The 26,872-nt window shown below is 35.3% G+C and overlaps 1 protein-coding gene across 3 annotated transcripts in view; it reads left to right on the forward strand.

The window, feature by feature from the left end:
• The window catches only part of LOC115222109 (protein shank), a 151,059-nt gene that overhangs the window by 21,399 nt on the left and 102,788 nt on the right, over positions 1–26,872 (forward strand). The window contains exon 1 of one of the 3 annotated variants that reach the window (XM_036511233.1): positions 12,510–12,664. The exons of 1 other annotated variant lie outside the window; for it this stretch is intronic. The gene's annotated coding sequence lies outside the window, so the exon portion shown is untranslated. Of the gene's footprint in view, positions 1–12,509; positions 12,665–26,872 lie in introns of those variants that run through there. One more of the 3 variants, XM_029792233.2, reaches the window with a different exon arrangement.

A 26,872-nucleotide genomic window follows, 5' to 3' on the forward strand; every position in this document is an offset into this window, starting at 1 on the left:
ACAGCTGTGAAAAAATGTTATTGACAGATCCAGTGGGATTTGATCTCAGAATATGATGTGATATAACTAAATGTCCCAAACCATTCTGTCACTCTGCTGTTTCTTTTTAATTTTTGTTATTTTTTCTTCCCAGAAATATTTTCAAGTAAGTTGTTTTTTGGGTTTTGTTTTTACTTCTTTTTTTTTCACATTTATATGATCTTAAATATATTTTCCTCTCTATTCTACATAATTTTTTCTAGTCTAATTATATTTCAGATGATATTTATTTTAGACATTTTTATTGTAATTATTAAAAAATATAATGTTTCAATTTATTAGTTACTGAATGTAACTTCCAAAATGCAAATGACAGGCTATTTAAGAGCTGTTGTTTTTAGGTAGTTCTATATCAATGCTGTTAAAGTGAAAAAGACACTAAGAAGGCAGCCTCTACCCAATCATGAAATAGGTACATGCACACACACACACACACATACATACATATGTGTGTGTGTGTGTGTGTAATTTGGCATTTGTTCATTATTCTTATTCTCCCCTTCTTGTTATTTAGCTTGTTATTCCACATTTACCTTAAGTTGCTGCTACTGATGTTGTTGCAACATACTGTACTGGTTGTAGAGACAAGGACATCTTTCACATGAAAATTTGTTATGCCACACACACATACACACCCACACTCATGAAGGAAAAGTATCATTTTACTGGAATGCTTTAACTGGCAACTGATCTTATATTGATATTTCATATACGTAATGCCATATGCCATGAGGTAAATGAAAAAAAATTTTTTAATATATATTTTTAATGACAAAATAATTCTCTTTACTTTTTTATTGTGACTTTGATTTAATTTGATTTGATTATAGAGGGCTCAGTTAACTATTTTGGTACCAATCTGTCTGAAACTGGCCTTATTTCTAATACAAACTTTCTCATTACGTTCTGAGTTCAAATTCCACCGAGGTCGACTTTGCCTTTCATCCTTTCGGGGTCGATAAATTAAGTACCATTTACGCACTGGGGGCGATGTAATCGACTATATCCCTTTGTCTGTCCTTGTTTGTCCCCTCTGTGTTTAGCTCCTTGTGGGTAGTAAAGAAATATATTTTAAAGTGATGTAAATTAAAACCTTCCTCCCAAATTTCATGTTAATTTATGTTCCAAACACCAGCTTAATACTGACAAATTTATTTTAATAAGTTTATTATTATTATTTCATAATTAACTGAAACAGAGGCAGTGTAGTTCAGCAGAAATATGGTATCAAAAGGGTTAATTTCTTTGAATTTTATTTGTTTAACCATGAGCTGGCAGAATTGTAAGCATGCTGGTTAAAATGCTTACTATCATTTCCCCCATCTGTATGTTCTGAGTTCAAACTCCACTGAGGTTGACTTTGCCTTTTATCCTTTGTGGGGTTGTCAAAATGAATATCAATTGAAAACTGGGGTTGATATAATTGACTTAACCCCTTACCCAAAATTCCTGACCTTGTGTCAAAATTTGAACCCATTACTAGTTTAGCCTTCATTATTTCATGAAGAGGGGAATCAAAATAAAACAAAAGAAAAAAGGACAAAGTTGAAGGAAAAAAAAAGAAAGCACCATTGCATTACAGTTACAAAGATATTTTATATGTGTATAAAAGTTCATTATTATCTTTTAAAATATTTAATATTTATTGTCTTTACTTATTTTTTTATGCTAGCTTTTTGTCTCAAAATACATTTAAATAATAGCATCTTGCAATTATTATGACGAACATAGCATTAAAATTATTGTTCTTTAACAAAATATAATTTTATAATTCACATTTATAACAGTTAGCCTTATATCAAACATACTTATAAAAGCATTAAGATATGTAGTGTGTGTCATCTACAGCTTTACAATTAATCAGTGTCTGCAGCTTATAATTAGACAGTTTCTACATCTTGTAATTAATAAGTGTCTACTGATCCTGTTTAAGTAGAATTTTCATTGACAGAAAACAAACAAAAAAAAAAATTCATATAGGCACAGGTGTGGTTGCATGGTAAAAATCTTGCTTCCCAACCACTCACACGGGTTCACTCGCACAGTGTGGGGTCTTAGGCAAGGGTCTTCTACTATAGCCTCAAACTGATCAATGCCTTGTAAGTGGATTTTGTAGACAGGAACTGAAAAAAGCCCATCATGTGTGTGTGTATGTCTGCTTGTCTCTCTCTCACCACCACTTGACAACTGGTGTTGGTGTGTTTACATCCCTATAACTTACCAGTTCAGCCAAAGAAACCAGTAGATTAAGTATCAGGTTTAAAAAATAAATAAGCACTGGGATTGATTCATTTGACTAAAATTCTTTGAGGGGATGCTCCAGCATGGCTGCAGTCAAATGACTGAAACAAATAAAGGATAAAAGATATATATATATATATACAGTAAGTGATATTTTCAAACAAGTTATTTTGTTTTAACTTGTAACAAATATTTTTAATATATCACAAAAGGATTCTTATTTTACATATTTCATTTATAAAAATATGACTTGCTAAAGAGAAATTTTGATTTAACATAAAAGGGTTTTCTCTATGGAAGTCACATACTGGCATTGCATTTGTTGCAATGCAGATCAAAAATGAGAAACAATATTTTGTAGAACTAATTATTACAGTTCTGTTGTGTCTGGGGAGAGTCATTCTCTTTTAGTGCCTTATTATTTAACACACTCACCGGTAAAATTTCCACTGAAAATAAAAAAATAAGAAATAAGTGGAAATTTTACCGGAGAGTGTGTTAAATAATAAGGCACTAAAAGTGAATGACTCTCCCCAGACACAACAGAATATGCTTCAACACACGAACTCATATAAAGAATCTTGCAAACCAAATCCCAAAACAAAATAATTATTACAGATTTTTGACTAAATATAATTTATGTGAATTCATCGATAAGAAAAGCATCCACTCTACTGTGTTGGATATCTTTTACTTGATTCAGTCATTAGATTGCGGTCATGCTGGGGTACATCCTTGAAGAATTTTAGTTGCACAAATTGGGCCCAGTCCTTACTTTTTTTTTTTAAAGCCTGGTGCTTATTCCTTTGGTCTCATTTTCTGAACCACTAAACCACTAAGTTACAAGGACATAAGTACACTAACCTCAGTTGTCAAATAGTGATTGTGATCAAACACACATACACACACACACATACATATATAAATGATAGGTTTATTTCAGTTTTTTGCTTTCTGAATTCACTCACAATGTTTTGGTTGACCCAGGACTATAGTAGAAGACACTTGCCCAAGGTGTCACATAGTGGGATTGAACTTGGAACTATGTGGTTAGGAAGCAAATTTCTTACTACATAGCCATGCCTGCACACACACACACACACACACACACAAACTCACTCACATGAAGTATTTCAATATAAATCTTCACTTTAATCATGCAGTTCCTTGATCTAGTGATTTGACATTGCTTACTGTGATCCAAGTGAACAAAAACTGAGAGAAGGAAAAGCAGACTTCTAAAAACTTAACCAGAAAAATGGAGCCAAATTGCAGAGAAAACTTGAATGTTCTGAGATAGGTATGATAAATTTGGACTGACTTGCAATGAAAATGAAGGAAAGCATTATCCTGTTTGATGGCATGAAAGATGCACAGATATGTTAGATGCCTCAAAAGATTTTAGAGCATTAAAGCATGTGATATAAGTTCAGTTTAACATATAGGACCTGAGGTAATTTTTTGAAACATTTTTTTTAATGTGTGTCTTATATACTATCAAATATGGCATATAGAATAGTTATGATTGTTATAGGTTCATCATCATCAACATCATCATTTATCATCAGTTTTCCATGCTGGCATAGGCTGGGCAGTTTGACAAAAGCTGGCAAGCCAAAAAACTGTACCAAGCTCTGTTATCTGTTCTGGCATAGTTTCTAAGACTGGAAGCCCTTCCTTACACAAACCATTCTGCAAATTCTATTAGATGCTTTTTTTCATGGCACCAGTACCAGTGGGGTCACCGAGTGACTTATAAGACAAAGTCCCCTCAATTGGCAGGGAGTAATATTGAGGGAGGTGGCTTTGTGCAAGTTGATGAGAGGTTAAAAGAATAATAGAGGGATAGGAATAGGGGTCTTGCTGTAGAAGGGATACCCCATTGGAAAAGAAAGAAGAGAAAGAAGGGGATAGATGTATGTCAGAACATACCCTCAAGGCACAGTGGGTGGGAGAATATAAGTGAGGAGAGATGGTTAGATGGGACAGAAGTGGCTATATTAATTGATGGGGACAAGTATAAGAGTGGCACAGGGTTAGGCTATGTTAGATATGTGAAGACATTGGGAATGATAGGGGATACAAAAGGTGTTAGGGATGGAGTGTAGCAGAGAGTACAGAGCATGACTGGAGGGAGATAATGAAGAATGGAAGTGGTTCTGGAGTAGGAGAAGAAAGAAGAAGGTGACGAAAGGAAGAGGATGCATTATGTAACGAATCTGCTCTCAAGTGATTATGGTAGCTGAATAATACCTCAGAGATAGAGAAGTGATGAGTGTTAGGGAAAAGCTTGACAGGGCAGTGAGAATGGAGGTGGAGGTAGAGCCACCATACACACATACAAGCATTTACCAAGGTGGTTTTAGGACATTAATGCCATTTTGGTGAACAGGTCTTAAGCACAGCAAGCACCAGATATCTCGGTCCTTTGTCATCTCCTCCATTTTGTAATATCTTAATAGCTGGTTAAATAGATAACTTTTTATCACTGTTTATTGTATTAAATTTCTGTACATATCATCTGTAAAAGTGCAAAATCACAGCAGTGCTCCAGCATGACCACAGCCACATGGCTGAAACAAATAAAAGGCTAAAAGCATATAAAGAATATCTGTTTGTTTGTCTGCTTTTATAATGTGTCCATTTTACATGGGTTGAATGTGTCAGCATTGTCTGCATCATCTTGCACATTGTAACAGATAGAGAAAGGGAAAAAAAATTGGCCAAGTTGTCTGTATTTTATCATGCCACCAAAGCTGAGAAGTTGTCCCATTCAATGAAAATAAAAAAGACACCTCTGTAGTATCTAAGTTTTAGATGTTGCTTTGGTAAGGTTGGTTGTCAGTTATTTTGAATCCAACACTATTAAATATTTGTATCAAGTCTTTTCTGAATCTGTTCTAGTACATGCCCATTCAGGAGTTTTGAATTCTGCTTTGCTCTCATCCCTGTATATTCCAAATTTTATAGTCATGAACTTTTTCTGGTGAATTCATTCAGGAAGTACAGTCCTATAAAGCCACATATTCTGCACTGTCATATACACCCATGCTATCATCAAAAGTCTCATCAAGGCTTGATTTTTTAAAACCCAGTTGAAGTTCTTATTTAAAAGTCATCAGTTTCGCATGTAATATAGTTTCTATTTCTTCTACAATTGTGGAAAAGTTACTTGTGAACTTTAAGGCATTTTATGAGTATTTTTTGAGGATGAAGAGGCAAAAGTCCTCTGTCAAAGTGGGTTAATCTCTATTCCTATATCTACTGTTACTAAAACAGTTAACTAGAAATTGGGATTCTTTCATTGCAAATAGATTCTTTTTGTTGCCATTCTTAACCTCATTAATTATGTACCCTCATTGCTCCACATCTGTTACAATATATGCAAATTGGATATTATTATGTTATTATGTTTGTACTACTAGGATGGGGGTGGGGGTGAGTGTGAATTTGTGAGTATGTGATTTATTGAAAGTTGAGCTGTTTTTGTCTTCTTTGGTCAGCATTTGTGAGCTCAGACTGTCAGACTATATGCATGAGTCTACTTATATGTATGTATAGTTGCCTGAATATAAACTGACTGGAGAAAGTTCAGAGAACTACTACCTCTAAAGTCTCTTTCCCAGATAAAAGGCAAATTGTGTGATGCTTGTGTATGAACTACAATGCTACATGGTTATGAAACATGGGATCTGGATGCAAAGGGCATGTAAAATGAAAAAGAAATGAAGTAATCAAGCTCCTCTGGATGTGTAATGTTAGTGTGTATGTACAACAAAATGCAAATGTGTTGAGAGAAAAATTGGGCATAAGAGGCTTGAAATATAGTGTGCAATTGAGAAAGGTGCACATTGTATGGTTACTTGATGTATATTGAGTACAGCAGCATAAAGAAATGTCAGTTGCTAAAAGTGGATGGAACTTTTGAAAAACCCAGTAAAACATGGCACAAAATAATTAAGACCAGCCTCATGTTGTTGAGATGGAGATGACAAAGGATAAAGATGAATGATGATTCACTGTGCTTGAGAAGACCTATCCGTCTCAGCCAAATATAAATTCTTAAAAGCATATTGTTAATGTCAGTACCTTTGGAAGATAAGATGGTGAAGATGAGGTGTCAGAGTATAAAAGGGTGCATAAAGAGAGAATTGGAACTTCTCTCTCTCTCCCACACACTTTACATCATATCCTTGTTTCTCATCTGTCTACAGTTCTATTATATTGTTGCTCCTCCACTACCACCACTCTTTTATGTATACTCTTTTACTCTTATCAGTCATCTGACTGCGGCCATGCTGGAGCACCGCCTTTTAATCGAGCAACTCGACCCCGGGACTTATTCTTTTTGTAAGCCCAGTACTTTACTATCGGTCCCTTTTGCCGAACCGCTAAGTAACGGGGACATAAACACACCAGCATCGGTTGTCAAGCAATGCTACGGGGACAAACACAGACACACAAACACACACACACACACACACACACATATATATATACATATATACGACGGGCTTCTTTCAGTTTCCGTCTACCAAATCCACTCACAAGGCTTTGGTTGGCCCGAGGCTATAGTAGAAGACACTTGCCCAAGGTGCCACGCAGTCGGAATGAACCTGGAACCATGTGGTTGGTAAACAAGCTTCTTACCACTCAGCCACTCTGCCACATTTTTATTTTCCTTTAGATACAAGCCCAATCTGTACCTGTCTAGCCTTCCTCTACAACTCATCTTCAAACTACCCATCCCTCCTGCACCCCACCCCCTGCTGTAATTATATGGAGGTAAAACTGTACATATACTATCTCCACTTTTGTTCTACAAGTTATTTCTTTTCTTGGGACCACTTTCCTTGTCACCCTTCATGCATTCTCAACTCCATCTCTTACCACTTTATTCTCCACAGAGTTACCCTTTCTTCCTCTGATCACTCTCTCATATCTATCCTCAACACCTTTTTTGTTACCCACTGTATGCACCCATTTGTCCCTCTGATCTCGACCTCTGTCACTATGTATCATCTCTCTCCCCCCACACACTTTACATCATCTCCTTATTTCTCATCTATCTAGTGTTCTGTTATACTGTTGCTCCCCCACCACCACCACCACCCTTTTACATATTGCCATCTATCACTTCCTTCTTCCTGACCCATTCTTATTTTCCTTTACCTTTGCTTTCAAACTGAGATTCACCATTGACCACACTTCCATCCATGTTCACCATCTACTGCATTCACCTGTTTCCATCTTTAACCATCTGTCACTCCCCTTTCACTCTCTCATGAACATACCCATCCAGCCATCCTCAATCCTTAGTCCCAATTCTCTCCTTATACTCCTTTTTGTACCCTGACACTGCATCTTCACCATCTTGTCTCCCTTTTCTGACAAGGTCACCCTGTATTTCCTCTACAGCAAGACATGTTCTTGTCTCTCTCTATCATACTTTAGCCTCTCACCACCTAACACAAAGTCCCCTCCCTCAATGCTGCATCTCTACTCAGGCTAAGGGTTTTGTTTTGCAAGTTTTTGTGACCTTATCTATAAGTTGGTTGGCATTAGGAAAGGCATCCAGTTGTAGGAACCATGCCAAAGTAGATATCAGAGTCCAACACAGTCCTCTGGTTCATTGGATGCTGTCAAACTATTCAACCCATGCCAGTGTAGAATACAGACATTAAATGATGATTATGAAATAATTATGTGTGTATGTGTGTGTGCATGTTTGTGTGTGTGCGTGTGTGTATAGGTAGGTGTGACTGTGTGGTAAGAAGCTTGCTTCCCAACTACATGGTTCTGGTTTCAGTCCCACTGTGTGTCATTCTGGGCAAGTGTCTTCTACTATGGCCTTGGGCCAACCAAAGCCTTCTGAGTGGATTTGGTATATGGAAACTGAAAGAAGCCCATTGTAAATATATATATGTATATATCTGTGTGCATGTGTCTTTGTGTCTGTAGAAGTCCCCCCAGCACTGTTTGACAACTAGGGTTAGTGTGTTTATACCCTGTGACTTAGTAGTTCAGCAAAAGAGACCTTTCATGTTCCAGCATGGCCACAGTCAAATGACTGAAACAAATAAAAGAATATATATATATATATATATGTATGTAATCAAAATTCTTGATAAACTCATGCTTATCCTTGTCTTTACCTATAATTTATGAGCATAATATGCTTGCATATGTATACCCATGGTTAAACATAGGTAATATACCAGTAGTATAGTGGATACTTCTATCCCTTAGATGGTTATTTTAAGCTCTAACTCAGCTATCCTCATATATATATATGAATCTGGTGCAGCCCCTCAGCTTGCCAGCCCTGGTCAAACCGTCCAACCCATACCTGCATGGACAACGGATGTTAAATGATGATGATGATGTTGATGATGGCAGTAATTATTAAACACACATACTTAAAGCATGTGCTTTACTTATTTGATGGTAGACATGATGTTGATGACTTCATCAAAGCACCAGGTGTTAAAACACCCAAAAGTCATAAACAGGAAAGACAGCTCACCCCAAATCTCATTCAGCAATGATGGACATCAATGGTTCACCATTTCTGTGGCTTCTCAACATCATATATTTGTATATGTATGAACACAGACGTGGATGTGTGATTAGAAGTTTGCTTCCTAGCCACATGGTTTTGGTTTCAGTCCCACAACATGGCACCTTGGGTAAGTGTGTTCTACTATAGCACCAGGCCAACCAAAGCCTAGTGGACTTGATTGATGGAAACTGAAAGAAGCATGTCATACGTGTGTGTGTGTGTGTATGTTATGTGATATTTCCAAACACGACAAATTTCAAGAGTTTAAAAAAATATCCTGTCAGCAATAATATGAGCAATATGTTTTAAGTAAAAAATAATAAATTACGATGTTCTCATTCAACAGATTGGCCCTCCACCCTGTGCTTTAATTCCTGAATCGTTTAGTGTCGTATATAAATGTATGTATGTGTTTCTGTGGTTTTGTGAAATATGAAACAATTGTGTATAATACAATTAGAATAAAACTAACGCTGGTCAGTATAATTTTGTATACTGTACTAATCTAGTAAACTAGCAATAAATAACTAAAACACAGTGCAGTATACAAACACCCAGTAAAAGTACATAACAACCAGCAAATATGACAAATTACAGTGCCATAACCAAATGTATACTGGATCTATAAAGTGGATAAATACATGAATAAAACTTTCATCAAATAAACACCCTGTTATAAACTAACCTTAATAAAAAAAAATCAATCATAACAACCAAACAACCAAACCATTTCCTGTAACCTTGAATAAAATTAGTTAACTTTGACTTTAATAATATTTTAACATTACAAGATCTATTGAGTTCTCTTTGTTTTGTTTGTATTTAAACTTGCAAACGTATGCAGTACTTGTTGTGTTACAAATCTATCCACCCATCTATTGTCTCAACCCCACTATTCTTATGTGGGTCATAGGGGTAGTGTTTTGAGTAACATCCTCTATGGAGTCCTATTGGAAGCCGTCATTAGACTTTCTGGGAGGATTCCCAAGTGTGACCAACTGAAGCTATGGATATTATCCAACTCCTCTTGTTCTTTGTCTGTCCCTTGCTCTCCTGCTGGTTGACTTAACTTGAAGAATCCATCTTGCGATTCTTTCCTGTAGCACTCTAATCACACTTGTAATACTGGAGCTGTGATGTCTCAATAAGGAGAAGTAATGGCTCAACCTGGAGAGAGTCACTGATCTTTGAGCTCTTTACCCTGTCAAATAACATTATTTGACACTTTATGGGAGAGACATACATTTATAAAACTTATCTCTATCTTAACAGACCATTTTTTGAACCAGCAATTGCCAGGATCACAATCCCTCAAATTTTCTAACACATGCATTAGGAAGAGCATTGGTGTTAGGAAGGGCATCCAGCTGTAGAAACACTGCCAGATCAGACTGGGCCTGGTACAGCCTTCTGGCTTCCCAGACCCCAGTTGAACCGTCCAACCCATGCTAGCATGGAAAGCGGACGTTAAATGATGATGATGCAGACACAGACATGACTGTGTGATAAGAAGCTTGCTTCCCAACCACATGGTTCTGACCAGTCCCACTGTGTTGCACCTTGGGCAAGTGTCTTCTACTATAGCCTCGGGCTGACCAAAGCCTTGTGAGTGGATTTGGTAAACAGAAACTGAAAGAAGCCCATCATACGTGTGTGTGTCTTTGTGTCTTCGTGTCTGTATTTGTCCTCTACGACTTCTTGACAACCCATTTCAGTCTGCTGAAATGAATTGATAGTTCTGCATATAACATCTCAAGTTACATCTTTTTATTTTCTTTGATGAAATTTGTTCATAAATGCAAATTTAATTTACAAATTTGTAATTAAATTATTGAGTATTAATTGAAATAGCTGTAAGAAGTGAAGATGACCAATCTGTTAATAATAAATAATTGTTAACTTCCTGATCTCCATTTTCTTTCCTTCTTTTAACTGAAGATAAACAATATATGTGTAATATATACCTATTATTTTAAGGGAATTTTATTCTCCAATAATACTAGGTATTGAACCAGTATTTCCTTGGATGCAACCATCCCTTCTCAAGGTTAACATATCTTCTAATTAAATTTTTATATATATATCTGACACTCCATCAGTTACAACGATGAGGGTTCCAGTTGATCTGATCAATAGAACACCCTACTCATGAAATTAATGTGCATGTGGTTGAGTACTCCACAGACATGTGCACCCTTAACATAGTTCTCAAGGAGATTCAGTGTGACAAGGCTGGCCTCTTGAAATACAGGTAGTACTCATTTTTGCCAGCTGAGTGGACTGGAGTAACATGAAATAAAGTGTCTTGCTCAAGGACACAACACATCACCAGGAATTGAACTCATGACCTTCTGATTATGAGAGCCAAATACCCTAACCACTAAACCACATGCCTTCACCTAATATATATATATACACACACACACACACACACACATATATATACACACACACACGCTTACATTATATATATATATATATATATATACATACGCATACATTGTGTGTGTGTGTGTGTGTTTGTATGTCTGTGTTTGTCCCCCCCCCCTTCTCAACATTGCTTGACAACTAAGTCCCTGTAACTTAGCGGTTCAGCAAAAGAGACCGATAGAATAAATACTAGGCTTACAAAGAATAAGTCCTGGGTCAATTTGCTCGACTGAAGGCAATGCTCCAGCATGGCTGCAGTCAAATGACTGGAACAAGTAAAAGAGAGTAAAGAGAGTATATATATATATATATATATATTCTTATAAGAATAGTTAATTTTAGTATATATATAATGTTGTTTTAAGTTATTTTGAAATAAATTAAAATTTTTGTTGGTATACTTTAATAGTATATGTGTATCCTGGTTTCAAAATAAGTACGCGGCACTCCTGTTTTTTGTAAGAAGCAACTAAAAGGATTGATGACAGAAAGGGCATCTGGCCCCATAAAACACTACCTCACAGAACTTGTCCCTGCTCATCCTGGCATAGAAAAGTGGGCCCAAAATTATGATGGTGACTACTTTGTTTGTAGTTTCCATCTTTTTTATTGTTTTTTGTTATTATCTCATTTTGACCTCCAAAGAAGTTTCTATATCAAGGTAGAGCTTATCTTTTCATTCACCTATTTTTGAGTTGTGGTCAATATAGTTTCATGGTCAAATGACATGATGGTCACTAAAAGCAGATTGCTTATTAAGGTCGTTATTATTTAGAGTTAGTCTTTTTACTTTGCTATGAATTCATTGTTTTTTTTTATCATAAGAAGATTACTAACTGGCAATTGTTATTTTTTTTTCCCCCTCACATATAAGTTAATACCTTAATCTCTATCTGAAACAGTGTGAGTATGTAAATCTGGTGTAGATTATATAGTTGTCAGCTGTCTAATCTCACTTTATGTATCTCACTGTTTGTAGTTTTCTGTTATTGTTTAGCGCTTGCATTAACATTTCATTTGTGAAAAATCTTTTAATTTGTTAAACATTAATTTCTGTTTATTAGTTTTTGTGAGACAACTTTCACTTTTTAAGCCTGCCTTATTCTATTGTACCAATCAGATCTTACTTAATTTTTACTATTTCCCCGCCCTAGTCTATTTCATGAACACGATTGCCAATGACCTTCAGTAAGCTAATGCTATCCAATGGATTGTTGATATTGATTAATTTTATGTTAATATTTCTCTGCAGCAAGTAGTTTCAGTTTTCGGTATTATTTCGTATGTGATATGAGTGTAAATAACTTGTACTCCTGATGGCAAATTTCCTAATTTCTTCAATTTCCATACTCTAAGATTCTTACTTACCACAAATCATCTTGGAGTCTTTCGGTACAGTATTTCTATTATTATTCTTATTTTCAGTTAAATTATATTTTTCCATACAATTATATTTTCTCGTACCATCTGCCTTATACATTTACATCACCGCTGTATTTGACTGTTTCTAAAAATATTTTATTTTTGTGCAGTCTTTTTACTCAGTTGGTGATCTGCAGGAAATTGTTTAGAGCTAGATGCATTCATATAGGTACTACTTTTTGGAGTATTCAGATAATATTAATTCCTTAAAGTAAAAGTTTATAACTGGACACAGATTGTAAATTTTATCATCAAAATGAAGTGTCAACAATATAAAAATGCTTTTTGTAGTTTTATGTTGATATGAAGGAAAATTTTTAGGAGATTTAGATGAATAATATAAAATGTAATTGTAAATTATTTTTATCAGTAATAACTAATATATAATATTAAAAAAAAAATTAAATACCTATCTTCTGTTCACTCTTTTTCCTTTCCTCTTTTTCATTATCTCTTTTACTTTGATCATTTGATTATTTTTTCACCTTTACAAACGACATACTTTGCAAAGCAAAAAAAAAAAAAAAAGGGCGAGACAAAAAGAGAAATCCTATTCATATTTGATACAGCCCTGTAATACATAACCTTTTCTGAGATAACTGATTCTAGTAACATAGACCATTACAATCAGATTGTTATAGAATTTATCTTAGAGTGGAAGTATGTATGATGCTTATAGGTACAATAATTGAGCTAAAGCATGTTGTCAACTTAATGTGACAGTCCCATAAAAGGGAAGAATGCTACTGTTATTTAGCCCTAGGAAACACTGTATCCTATTGGACTTGACACATTTCCTGTGTCCTTATGTTTTCAAAGTGGACACTGGAAATGTGTCAAGTCCAACAGGAAATGGTTAGCATTTTTCCCTTTCATGGGACTGTCACATTAAGTCGACAACATGCTATCACTTTATTGTGCTGCTACTGCGTAAATCTCTCTGAGAGATTTAGAAATATATTATTTCAATAATTGAGCTGTCTTAAATTTAACTACTTTGACATGAAAATTTATACATAAAACATTATTTCACCTAACGAGTTGTCTGAAATTGCTTTTCATTTAATTAAGTATTTTGTTTATGCTTATAATTTTTAATTGTTAGAGTTCAAAATGTAATTAGTCATGCATAGAATTTTTAATATTGATTTCTAACATTAGCACAAGGCCACAGTTTTGGTGGGAAGGATACAGTCAATTATGAGGATAATTCAATTTTATTGATCTTGGAAGGATGGAAGACAAAACTGCCCCAAAAACTGAACTCAGAATATAAAGAGCCTAATATTGATAATCCTCTTGTAAAGTTATGTGAAATAATTGCTCTAAATTAAAATTCTACTCTTGTCCCACTGCATGGTACCTTAGGCAAGTTTCTTCTACTATAGCCTCAGGCTGACCAAAGCCTTGTGAGTTGATTTGGTTGATGGAAACTGAAAGAAACCCATCGTATATATGTGTGTGTGTTTGTGCCCTTTTTGTCAATGTATAGTGACAAAAGATTTAAACATTGATAAGGAAAATGAAAAACGAATGCTTACTCACTGACATCCCTTTAGATATTTGTTCTGCACCAAGTTGTATATGCTTCCTTTTCACTTTCACCATTAGAAACACCATGAACCAGTATTTAGTCTGTTGAAAATCTGTAGTAGCAATGCTATTGTTGTGGTTAAGAAGCACACTTTACAACCATATGGTTTGGGGTTCAGTCCCACTGCACAGCACCATGGGCAAGTCTTTCCTAATATAGTTCCAGGTCAACCAATGACTTAATTGGTAAAATCTGGTAGATGGAAACTCTGTTGAAGCCCATTTTGTGTGTGTGTGTGTGTGTGTGTGTGTATGTGTGTGTGTGTGTGTGCATTTGTCCTTACTCCCCACTGCTTGACAACTAGTTTCAGCTTAGAAAAAGAGAGGATAGAATAAGTATTGAACTGGTGGGTGGGGGTGAACTTTTCAACTAAAACCCTTCAAGGTGGTGCCCCAATATGATCGCAGTCCAATGATAGAAACAAATAGAAGACAAAAGATACTGAAACATACTTTCATTTTAGGTAAGAGTATCTATCACTCAGCTTACTGACATTATTGTAGATTTATTATGAAAGTATACTGCATGCTCTGTGGCATAGGCAAGACAGATTTTAACAAAGGAAAATAATATTTTACAGAACACCACAGAACATGATTAGTAAAACAGTTCCATGTTGGAAACGTAGTTAAATGTTTACAACATCAATTCTTTTTTAAAATTTTCCTTGACCCCTTGAACACATTAAACCAGTTACCTGGTTCCCATGGTGCATAAGTGACTGAACACTATCCCTGAATGGGACACCAGTCTGTTGCGGGGTTCAAAGTCAGGAATTTTGAGGAGAGGAGAACAAGGTGATTGCATCAACCCCGACACTTGACTGCTACTTTATTTTATTGACACCAAAGGGATGAAAATGGAGAGATGTGGCCTTGTTTTGGGATGTTGCACTCACAAGTGCAAAATCATAGTTTTGATCCCTGGGCTGGACAGTGTTGTGTTCTTGAGCAAAACACTCCATTTCACTTAGTTCCAGTCCACTTAGCTATAAATGAATAACTCCATGACAGACTGGCATCCTATTTAAGAGGAATGTCGTTATCTTGGTCACTTATACATCATAAAAACTAAGTAATTAACCCCATAAGTTCTAGGACTCAAAGCAGTAATGTCCAAGGGTAATGATGACAAAGGAATGAAAGATGAATTTGGCAGGGTTTGAACTCACAAAATAAAGAGTTGGAAGAAATGTCACTAAGAATTTTGTCCAATGAGTCACCTTCTGCCAGCTTGCAGCTTTATAACACATATTACTATGACTTGGTTGAAAAGGACAATAAATATTATTCTTTAGCAGCAAATATTTTAAATGACACTTCATTTTTGTATTTGGTTACAAAGTTCTTTATGTGAATTCATTTTGTGGTGTCTAGGGAGAGAGATTATGCTAATACTAATAACACACACACCAATTCAATTCCAATTTTTTATTATTAGTCAAATGGTTAAATATCTATCCTATAACTCATTGATCTTTTGTATAACTTCGTTAAATTTGACCAACAAAGGAGTGGAATTGAACCAGTGCATGTGTTATTAATAATGGTTTAATGACTGTCCCCAGACATTACAAAATTTTAAATGATTAATTATATTTCAAGCATATTAATAGCTTTTAAATATGTAAAATGATATCTCAGTTATTATTAATCATCATTTCATATGATGTTAAAAAAAAAAAAACAATGATTCATAGTGTTTCAACATACATTTAACATTATGTGGAATTTTCAAATATCAAATTGCTGAGTTTTCAAAATTTAATAAAATATTATATTCACCCCAGCCACATGGATTCAGGCTCAGTCCCACTGTATGGCACTTTGGACAAGTGTCTTCTACTACAGCCCTGTCTTTTAAGTGAATTTTGTTAATGGAAACTGTAAGAAGCCTGTCATATATATATATATATATAAATAAATGAAAGAATGGAGTTGAACGACGATTTAACAAAATTCCTTTATTCTCGACATATGTTTCGAAGACTGCATATTCCTAATTTCGAAGGAATAAGGGGTGCATTATGCCTCCTTCTCATCAGGAAAGACAAGGAACTTATGTCAGCATCATGAAGAACAAAAACTTTTAGATGACTGCCCACACGGAGTCCATAGCAATAATGAGTGTTTCTCATTATCACTATACACTCATTATCGCTATGGACTCCGTGTGGGCAGTCATCTAAAAGTTTTTGTTCTTCATGATGCTGACATAAGTTCCTTGTCTTTCTTGATGAGAAGGCAGCATAATGCACCCCTTATTCCTTCGAATTTAGGAATATGCAGTCTTCGAAACATATGTCGAGAATAAAGGAATTTTGTTAAATCGTCGTTCAACTCCATTCTTTCATTTATTTGTATTAAAAAAAACACACAAATTTCCACACGAAAGCACGTGATCTCTGCCCTTGGCATGTAGCTTCAACCGTGTTTTTCTGACGTGAATTTTCTACCCGGGTATTGGTTAACCGAATTATCCATACTAGGATAATTCATTAAACTACTTAAATATATATATATATATATATATACAGTAATACCTTGCTATACGAGTTAATTTGTTCCTGGAGACTGCTTGTAAAGTGAAAACTTGTAAAACAGAGCAATAATTTCCCATTGTCGCAGTGTTATGAATCGTAATTCATTTCCAGAAAAATATTTTACCTATAAAATTTATAATACTTATAAATGAATGGCAATAAAACAACAGTATGAAGTAAAACAAAATATCAAGATAATTTATAGCAAAAAATATTATAATTGGTTTCTGAATCACTTTCACTTGCACTAGACGCATGCACACCATCACTTGTAGACGTGGTCACCGATTCACAAGCACTCGTAGACAGACTTGTAGATTTCTTTGTAAAAACAAGTTTAGAGTTATCTGCTTAGAAGAAGCTTTTTTTTCACTCGTTATCACTCATAAACCCAGGGTCTCATAATACGGGTCCTCATAAAGTAATGTATTACTGTATGTGTGTGTGTGTGTGTGTGAATGTGTGGTTTGTTACTGACTCTTTGCCTTTACTTCATGAGTGTCACCATCATGCAAACTGTGTCCTTTTTTTCATCCATGGAAACATGTCTGGTGAAAGGAAAATAATACGTTGGAAATAGCTGAGGGTTGGCAACAGGAAAATCGGTCTCAACAAATCCTGTCTGACCCATGCAAGTATGGAAAAGTGGATGTTAAAAGGATATTGATGATGATGATTATAAATTTTATTTATGATTCTATACAGAATGAATAAGTATTTGACTGATTAATTTCTGATAAAATATAAATATAAAAAAAGACAATAACAAAAATTAACGAGATATTATAATCAACCAACTTGGACTGCTTTTAACTTTATTGTTATTTAACATTACACTTGTATTATACAGTCGTCATTTTTCTGGCAAACTGTCTATTCAATTTATTATTAATTGAAGAGTTTATAAGCTTCATCTGTCCATTATAGATTCTGATACATTATCTACAGTCAAGTTCTATCTTCAATATATTATCATCATTGTTTTAATGCCCACTTATCCATGCTTCAGTGGGTCAAATGGTGTTTTATTGAGGCAGATTTTCTACAATCAGATGCCCTTCCAGTCACCAACCTTCACTTCTATCCAAGTAAGGTAATATTTATCCATGGCCAGACAGGTCTTCAAAGAATTTCGGAAATGAAAGTATGAAAGTAACACTCATTTACAACTATCACACAATGTCAAACCAAAGTGATTTACACTCATTCACACATGCATGCACAAACATGATGAACTTCTGCTTAGCCCAGAACCATAGCAGAAGACACTTGCCCAGGGTACCATGCAGTGGAGCTTAACCCAAAACCATGTGGCTGGGAAGTAAACTTCTTATACCCACAGCCATACCTGCTCCTATCTACTATTTCCAATAAACTATTAAACCACAGTCAATAATTTTTAGTTTTAATTACTGAAACTAAACAGTGAACTGGCGAAGTTGATAGTGCATAGGACCAAGTACCTTGTGGTATTTTGCACCAGCTGTTTGTGTTGTAAGTTTGTGGATGGTAGATTTAACCTGTCTCCTACTTTAACATATCCACCTGATATTTAGGTACTTCAGTAGCATTTAGTCTATTGCAAGTATTCTATCCAGGTCTCTGGTTTAATGATACCTTCCTCTCTGGTCTCGGAGGCCTTGAAGAAATAAAGGGTCACTGGTACTATCCTTCATTCTTTGTTTAAGTGGTTAAAAAAATACATATAACATTGCTGTTCTTGTCTATCACTACAGTACACTATCAAATTTCACTGCACTCCATCCATCATCCATAGTTTTGTTATAACTATTTCCCTTTCAAAAAGCCTACGCTTGACTTTCCATGCTGTAGTCAAGTAGACTACTGTATGAAGTACTCTTTCACAAAGAAACTAATGAAAAATTAACTTCATTTTTTTATTTTTCGTTTGTTTTCTATGCTGGCTTGGGTTGGACAGCTTGACAGCAATGGCAAGGCCAAGGGCCACACCAGCTTCCATAGTCTATTTTGTCTCAGTTTCTATAGCTGGATGCCCTTCCTAATGCCAGTCACTTCACAGTTTGTACTGGGTGCTTTTTACATGGTGCCTGCACCAGTGATTTTTATGTGGCACCAGCACCCACACTAATGCTTTTTACATGGCACTTTGGCTTTAGGATCTCAATTCTGTTGTGGTGAGCAGATCTTCTCGAGAATAACAATGCATCCCATATCTCACTCCTCTGTCAATTTCCTTCAGAAGGTTCAGTGTTTCATAAGGTTAACTTGCTTATACTTAAACACATAATAATCTCACAACTATTTCACTACAAGTATATTTTTCTGTGGCCACATGTGCAGCCACACCTCTTTTTATACTGTCTTTATTGCTGTTTTACTTCTAATATAGTTTATACCTTTCCATCTACCTTAATCACATATTCAATAAGCTTTCATCTCTCGTTAATACACAACTTTAAAATATGACCTTACCTCCTGTAACACTTGATACTGACATTGAAATAGTTAATGATTTGATTTGCCTCTCTATTTTCCCACCAACCTCTTTGAGAATGTACTGTTTATGTAACAAAATTTCCAAGGTGTCATACCACACTTCATTTGTCATGGCTGTCAAATTGTTTTCCTGGTAAAACAAAACCTGTTCCTGATTATCTGGGTCATATTTGCTGCACACTCCATCAGTGGCTTTTCGCTCTAACATTTTTATCTGTCTCTTGGTGAGATGTTCTTTTTTATTCTAGCTAATAGAGAAACCGAGTGCTATAGATTTTTGAAGAAGTAAAATAGCAGCTATGAATGCACTCATTATCAGATTAGTTCAGAGTTGCTAATGAGATCAGTTAGTCTCATTGCTTGAATCTCTAATAAGTATAATTGCTTAAATTATGCTTTATATTTATTCATTACATTTCCTTCCTTCAGCTTCATTCACATATTTAAAATTAGTAAAAAAAATTTTCAGTCAACTATGATATTAGTTTCTGGGCTGTCATTTGACTTCATGAAATTGTAGTTCTCTCTTTTGCTTCCTTTATTTCTGCATAAGTTGTTGGTCCTTTATTTCACTTTTCTTTTTCTTTAATTCTATTCCTCCTTTTTCCTTTAATTAATTCCTCTAAGCCAGTGATTTCCAATGTGGGGCATACGCTCTATTGGTGGCGATTTGGGAAAATTGTGGTGGGGTGCAAGATCCAAAATTCCTTTTCCCTTTTTTTTTTTTAGTGGGATATGGAATTGTGAAAATCTTTTTTTTTTTCACAGCAAACATACTACACCTACATGCAGCCTACTCAAACCAATCCATCTAACCAAGAATACTGTGTGAAAACTGCTTGTTACAGTATAGTATTATTCTAATGCCCTAGTGTGGATATTTCTTTAAGGAAAGTATACAATTATGAGAAGTTGATAAATTATTAATCGTTTTGCATATGTCACTGGCAGGGCATACATTTTTCTGGATAGTTATAGTGGGACCTGGGGGAAAATAGATTGGGAAACACAGAGCTAAGCTATTTGTGTTTCTGTTATGGAACATCACAGAGGCAAGTGGTGAAGAATTTTGGGACCATATTCACAAATGATGGGAGACAAGCAGCTGAATTGGATGTCAGAATTGCAGGTGCTGACACAGTAATGCACCATTGCCTGCATTTGATTCTCAGAAGAGGTGAGGTTGGTGAAAAATCCAAACTTATTATCTTCAATTTGTTTTTATGCCTATCATCACCTATGGTCAATAATATTGGTTATGACTGAAAGAGTACCATCTCAAATACAAGCAGCTGAAGCGGGGTTTCTGCAAAAGATTCCTAGATTAACATTACTCAAGGAGTCTCTTCTGATTGAATCACTACTTCTTTTCATTTAGAGGTCACAACTCCTCTACTATGGACATGTGGTTAGAATACTGCAGGAAAGGATCACAAAACAGATTCTTCAAGCTGAACCAACCAGCAGGAGACCAAGACTGAGATGGTTAGATAATATCATTATCTTGATTGTTCACACTTTGGAATCCAGTAAGAAAGTATAATGATGATTACTTTTGATAGGACCTTTTGGTGGAGGTGCCTGCAGACTCTCAGAAACAGTGTGCTGTGAAAATGGATGGATGGGTGTATACAGCTCTTCACTTTTATCTTTCATATTAGAAAAATTTATGGAACAAAAAACTTTTTTTAATTGTCCATGAATGAGGATAAATTTCATACATAAAATCAGTCTTGTTGAAATTTCATATATAGAAACATAGTTAATCTTGCTGTGTAAAAAAGTTTTTTTATTAAAACTGCTAAGTGATGAGATTGACACCCTAAGCATGTCAATCTCCAGCATTCTGATGAATAAGTTACCAAACACTCGTTAAGTTTGAGTTTTGACATCAAATTTCTATACAGCGTTTTCACTTATGTTTATTCACTAACTTGCTGATCATGCAGTCATTCTTACCAACCATAAATGAGGACCTCTTTTCTATTTTCCAATCAGAAAAATCACACAATTCATCAACATGAGATCACTTTTACTGTCAATCAGTTAGTTCTGTTGTGTCCATGAACAACTGGACTTGTGCTTATCTCTAGTTTATGCAATATGAAAGGTTATTCTCCCCATATAAGATGCTAGTCTATCGAAGGTCTATAATTTTCTTATCAGATAACTGAACTCAGCACTCAAAGATAACAGACCATTTATTAACTTTACAATGTTCTTGCTGCTTACAACAGTGACCTGTATGATACTGTGATACTTAGAAATAGGGAGACGCCAAGGTTGTTTTTTTTAGTTTGTCAGAGAATGAATAACAATGCTTATGACCTTGCTCATTAAGACTAATGAAATTGATGTCAATGATACCCAGTTTGAGCATCTATTGGTCAATATCTGCAACATGTACTGATAACTGAAGAACTAGCAAGCTGGTCCAAATACTTCTATCTAAATGAATGTTACTAAACATATCCAAGGATATGGTAGTGATGTTAAACCAGGAAACATATTAAAGATTACACCCAGCTGGATGTCTACCCGAGGGATAGAGATTTGAGTGACATGGCTATAGATACTATGCATTGTGAATAACAGGATGAAGCACCCATATAAATTATTTTTATATGTTCTATGTATCTGATGACATTAATAGCTATTTGTGATATCTGTATCACACTACACATTGACTACAAGCACGAATGAGAGAACTCCTGTGAGGTTGCTTGACCTGTAAGAAATAGCAAATAAATATCCGTAGCTAAGTCACTCAACTCTCTAGCATTTGGAAAGTCACATACTATTATTTTTTTTTTTTTATAATTTTTAACTTGCTGATGCTGAAGAAGTGTCCATATCCTTCACAGACCATCTAAGGCTGGTGTATCTGAGAGCATTAATGTTCTGTTTAAAGTGTTGCAAGTTGACACCTGAGACAGAAGCAGGAGAGGAGTTCCAGAGTGCTGACATTGTAAGGAAGAAAGAATTGGCAATATTCACCTCTGAAGTCTAAAAATTTCTGTTGAATTTTTATAATGAGAAACTATGCACTGACTTTTTCAATGAAAGTAAGCTATAAAAATAATATTTGTATTCAGAAGGCAATTAGATTATAAACCATTTACATTCCAGATTGATAATTTATGTTAATCTGTTTTGTTTTCAAGGACAATTGGATTTAATCTTTTTACTTTAAAATGATTGAAGGTAATTTATGATTTGATATAGTGGAAAATCTCTAACCTTGACACAGACATTGAATGTATTTTCGAATGATAAATGATAATCTCCTCCTATTATATTGATTAAAAGTTACTATTTTTTAAAAATTCCTCTTCTACTTATTTTAGGGAATGTTTTCAGTAATCTGGCAATTAGCTAAGGGCTTATTTACTGAAATATCTCTACATAAATTCACATTAGAAATTTAAGTAAATTATTTAAACAATATTTCATTATGTTTAATTATGAACTGATCACATAGATATAGCAAGCCATTCTTCCATAGGTATAAGAACATTTCATCATCATCCTCATCTCCTTCCTCTCTTCCTCCTCACCATCATCAATATTATCTGTTTTCCATGCTGGCATAGGTTGGGTGGGTTATCATGATCTGATTCAGTTCTTATTTGGAATAAATGCCCTTTTAGATGGACTGCGAACTACATTACCCTCGTATGTTCAATTTTGGGCATTATTTCTATAACTGGATGTATTTCCTAACACTAACCATTTTACAAAGTGTACAGGGTGCGTTTTATTGTGCGATCAGCATTAGAGAGGTTGTCTTCTTTTCAGCAAAGATAAAAGATCCTCTTTATTCTATGTTGTCCTCGTTGCCACTTTACAGAAATTGTTTGGTTACATTTTATTATGGCACCAAGACTAGAGTGGTTGCCTATCATCATCATCGTCATCGTTTAATGTCTACTTTCCATGCTGGTATGGGTTGGATGGTTTGACTGAGGACTGGCAGACCATAAGGATGCACCAGGCTCCAATCTGATCCGGGGGAGTTTCTACAGCTGGATGTCCTTCCTAACGCCAACCACTCCGAGAGTGTAGTGGGTGCTTTTATGTGCCAGTCAGGCGGTTCTGGCAATGACTAGGCTCAAAAGGTGTTTTTTACATGCTACCTGCATGGGAGCCAGTCCAGCGGCACAGCTATATGGTAAGAAGTTTCCCAACCACATGGTTCTGGGTTCAGCATGGTACCTTCAGCAAATGTCTTCTACTATAGCCCCTGGCTGACCAAAGCCTGATGAATGGAATTGGTAGATTGCCATCTTCTGCTTATTAATAAAATATATATATACATCACCATTTTAGAATCCACTTTTCCATGCTTTCATGGGTTCTGACAGTTTAGGGGCAGATTTTTTTCCATATATACATGCTCTTATAAATGTGTATACACACACACACACACACACACACACACACGCACACAAACACATACACATCATCATTATCATGATCATCCTTGTTTCACATCTGGTTGCCCATGCTGGCATGGAATCCAAGTCAGATGTTATATGATTGTTTTGCTCTCCAAGATGTGCCTGAGACTTCATTTTACTTGTAGCTTACATTTATAATGTGCATTCTTTGGCCAAATGCTCTTTTTTATCACCAACCACTTTACATATTGTATTGTTTACATTTTCAATGTGGCACTAGAGGTGTTCTCTTTTCCCTAACAACACTAAATAGTTCAATTTATTTTGCTCTGCCTCCATTAATTTATTCAAACACATACATACATACATACATACATACATACATACATACACTCATGCACACGCACACATATGTAAGCATCATCATCATCATTTCCATGCCTGCTTAGGATAGTCTTTTGAGGCAGATGTTCTACGGCCAGATGTCGTTTCTTATCATTAACACTCATCTGTTTCCAAATAAGGTAATATCTCCTCATGTTTCACAGAATATTGGAAATGAATGACACAGCATGCATGACATTAACACTCATTTGCAACTACTATGTGATGTTAAAACAAGGACACACACACACACACACACCTATAAATGGTGGGATTCTTTCAGTTTCCATCTACCATATCTATTCACTACTTACTAGTCAATGTTGAGTGGTAGATGCTTCACCAGGGAAAGACTTAGTATTCACAACCATCCATCTGTTACATTTCCTTGTGAATATAACGTTTATCTGGCCAGATTGGTAACTGGTCAGGTGGATGGGTGGTTGGTTGATTGGTTTCGTGAAATTAGTGTTGCAAATGTTTGGGTCATGTGCGTTACAGGATTCTAGAAGTCTTGATCTTTCCTCATTCCTTGTACCATAACCATGACTTCCATGTACACCACAGAAGCTATCACCTGTTGCCTGTCGTATCCATTAATATTGATTTCAAATTTTGGCACAAGGCCAACAATTTCAGAGGAGGGAGTAAGTCAATTACATCAACCCCAGTACTCAATTGCTATTTATTTTATCGACCTTGAAAGAATGAAAGGCAAAGTGGACCTTGGCAAAAGTTGAACTCAGAATGTGAAGACACACGAAATGCTGCTAAGCATTTCACTCCATGTGCTAACGATTCTACCAGCTTGTTACCTTCTCTCACATCCATTTAATATCAAGAGCTAAGTAAACAAGGTCATTGTTATTTGCTATCAACATAGTCTGAAAGAAGGCTTCATAAAAGCAATCCCTTTGATCATTTACTAGTCCTAATTGTGGTATATATGCAGTGTTAAATGTTGCTGCTGTGTTGTCCAAAATCAGTCTAAGTTTAATTTTATCACACATTCCAACTACCACAATTACATTATGTGTGGTTTCTGAACATCACAATCCCCTGCAGTCCCATCCTCTGGTCTCACTAGCTTAAAGAGAATCAACTTACTTTCATGCTTGGCACTCTCTCACCAACCGGTATTAATGTTTAAAAAAAAAAAATTATTATCATCATTTTAAAGTCCACTTTGCATGAGTCAGATGGAATTTGTTGAGTCAGATTTTCTATGGACAGATTTGCTTCATGGTGCCAACCTTCACTTGTTTCCAAGCAAGGTAATATTTTCCTATATGATGGTGGTGGCTGTTGCTGCTGCTGCTTATGTGTGTGTTTATAAAGCTGAAAAAACTTCATCTCTTCACAAGTAATAAATACATATGCTCTATTTAGCATATTGAATTTGCTCTTTTTCATATTTATAAATGCAAATCCACACATTTGCTTATATATAAATATATAACTATAACTGGCAATCTGTCGATTACAACAATCAGGGTTCCATTTGATCCAATCAGCAGAACAGTCTGCTTGTGAAATTAACATGTAAGAGGTTACGCAGACATTTGTGCCCTTACCGTAGATCTCAGAGAGATTCAGCATGACACAAAGTGTGACAAGGCTGGTCCTTTGAAGTACAGGTACAACTAATTTTTGCCAACTGAGTGGACTGGAGCAATGTGAAATAAAGTGGAGCAACATAATATAAAGTAACTTGCTCAAGGACACAATGCATCAACAGGAATTGAACACATGATGCTACAATTATGAGCCAAATATCTTAACCACTAAACCATGCGCTTTCACTCATACACACATACACACACACATATATTGTTGTCTAACAGTCAGATAAAATAGGCACTCAAATGTTTGACATTAGAATGGATATATTAATCAAAGTAAACAGTATTATAGACCCATGGTCCATTTCAACCTACCTTACCAATCAGTTTCACACTGGATATAGGATAACAGGATGGTTATCCAAATATATGTGTTCTTCAGAGACTTTTCTGTCTCTGACTCAGGTATGTGCCTACCTTTTTTTTCCACTTCCATTTGAATATTATGTATGTAGGCATCCTTCAACTTCATTCAATTGATTCCAAATATCCAATTGTTAGATGAGAGATTGGTAAGTGAGTGGCTAATTCTCATAGAAATAATCTTATAAGATGAGCGTTTATAAGATTACATTCTCATTATTTAGGATCAGTACATTTTGCCTGGATTTCTGAGATGAGGAATTATCATTAATATAATGCATTGATGTATTTGGATTAGTGTCATCTTGTTTGATTGTCAGTCATGTTTCAATTGCTGTATTCACCAGCTTTCTTTGTGTAACTGTCATATTTGACAACATTCTCAGAATTCGAACTGTACCCTTTATTAAACCTACAGTGGTTGTAGGAAGAGCTTTAATTGTGAAAGAACATTGAAACATTTTCTTTCAATATATTATCAATGTATTACCATAAAATAAATTGTTAAAACAATTTATATTTAAAGCTTCTAATTTTCTTTACCCAACCACCTTACAGAAAAATGGGATAGGAAATCATCATCATCATCATTTAACGTCCATTTTCCATGCTGGCATGGGTTGTATGGTTTGACAGAAGTTGACCAGCTGAAGGGCTGTTCAGGCTCCATGTCTGTTTTGGCATGATTTCTAAGGTTGGATGCCCTTTCTAAAACCAGCCACTTTACAGAATGTACTGGGTGCTTTTGCACACCCCTAATATGTCTACAAGATTAGGGATGCTCAACTGGTGAGG

Source organism: Octopus sinensis, linkage group LG19, assembly GCF_006345805.1.
Source record: "Octopus sinensis linkage group LG19, ASM634580v1, whole genome shotgun sequence".
Lineage (NCBI taxonomy): Eukaryota > Metazoa > Mollusca > Cephalopoda > Octopoda > Octopodidae > Octopus > Octopus sinensis.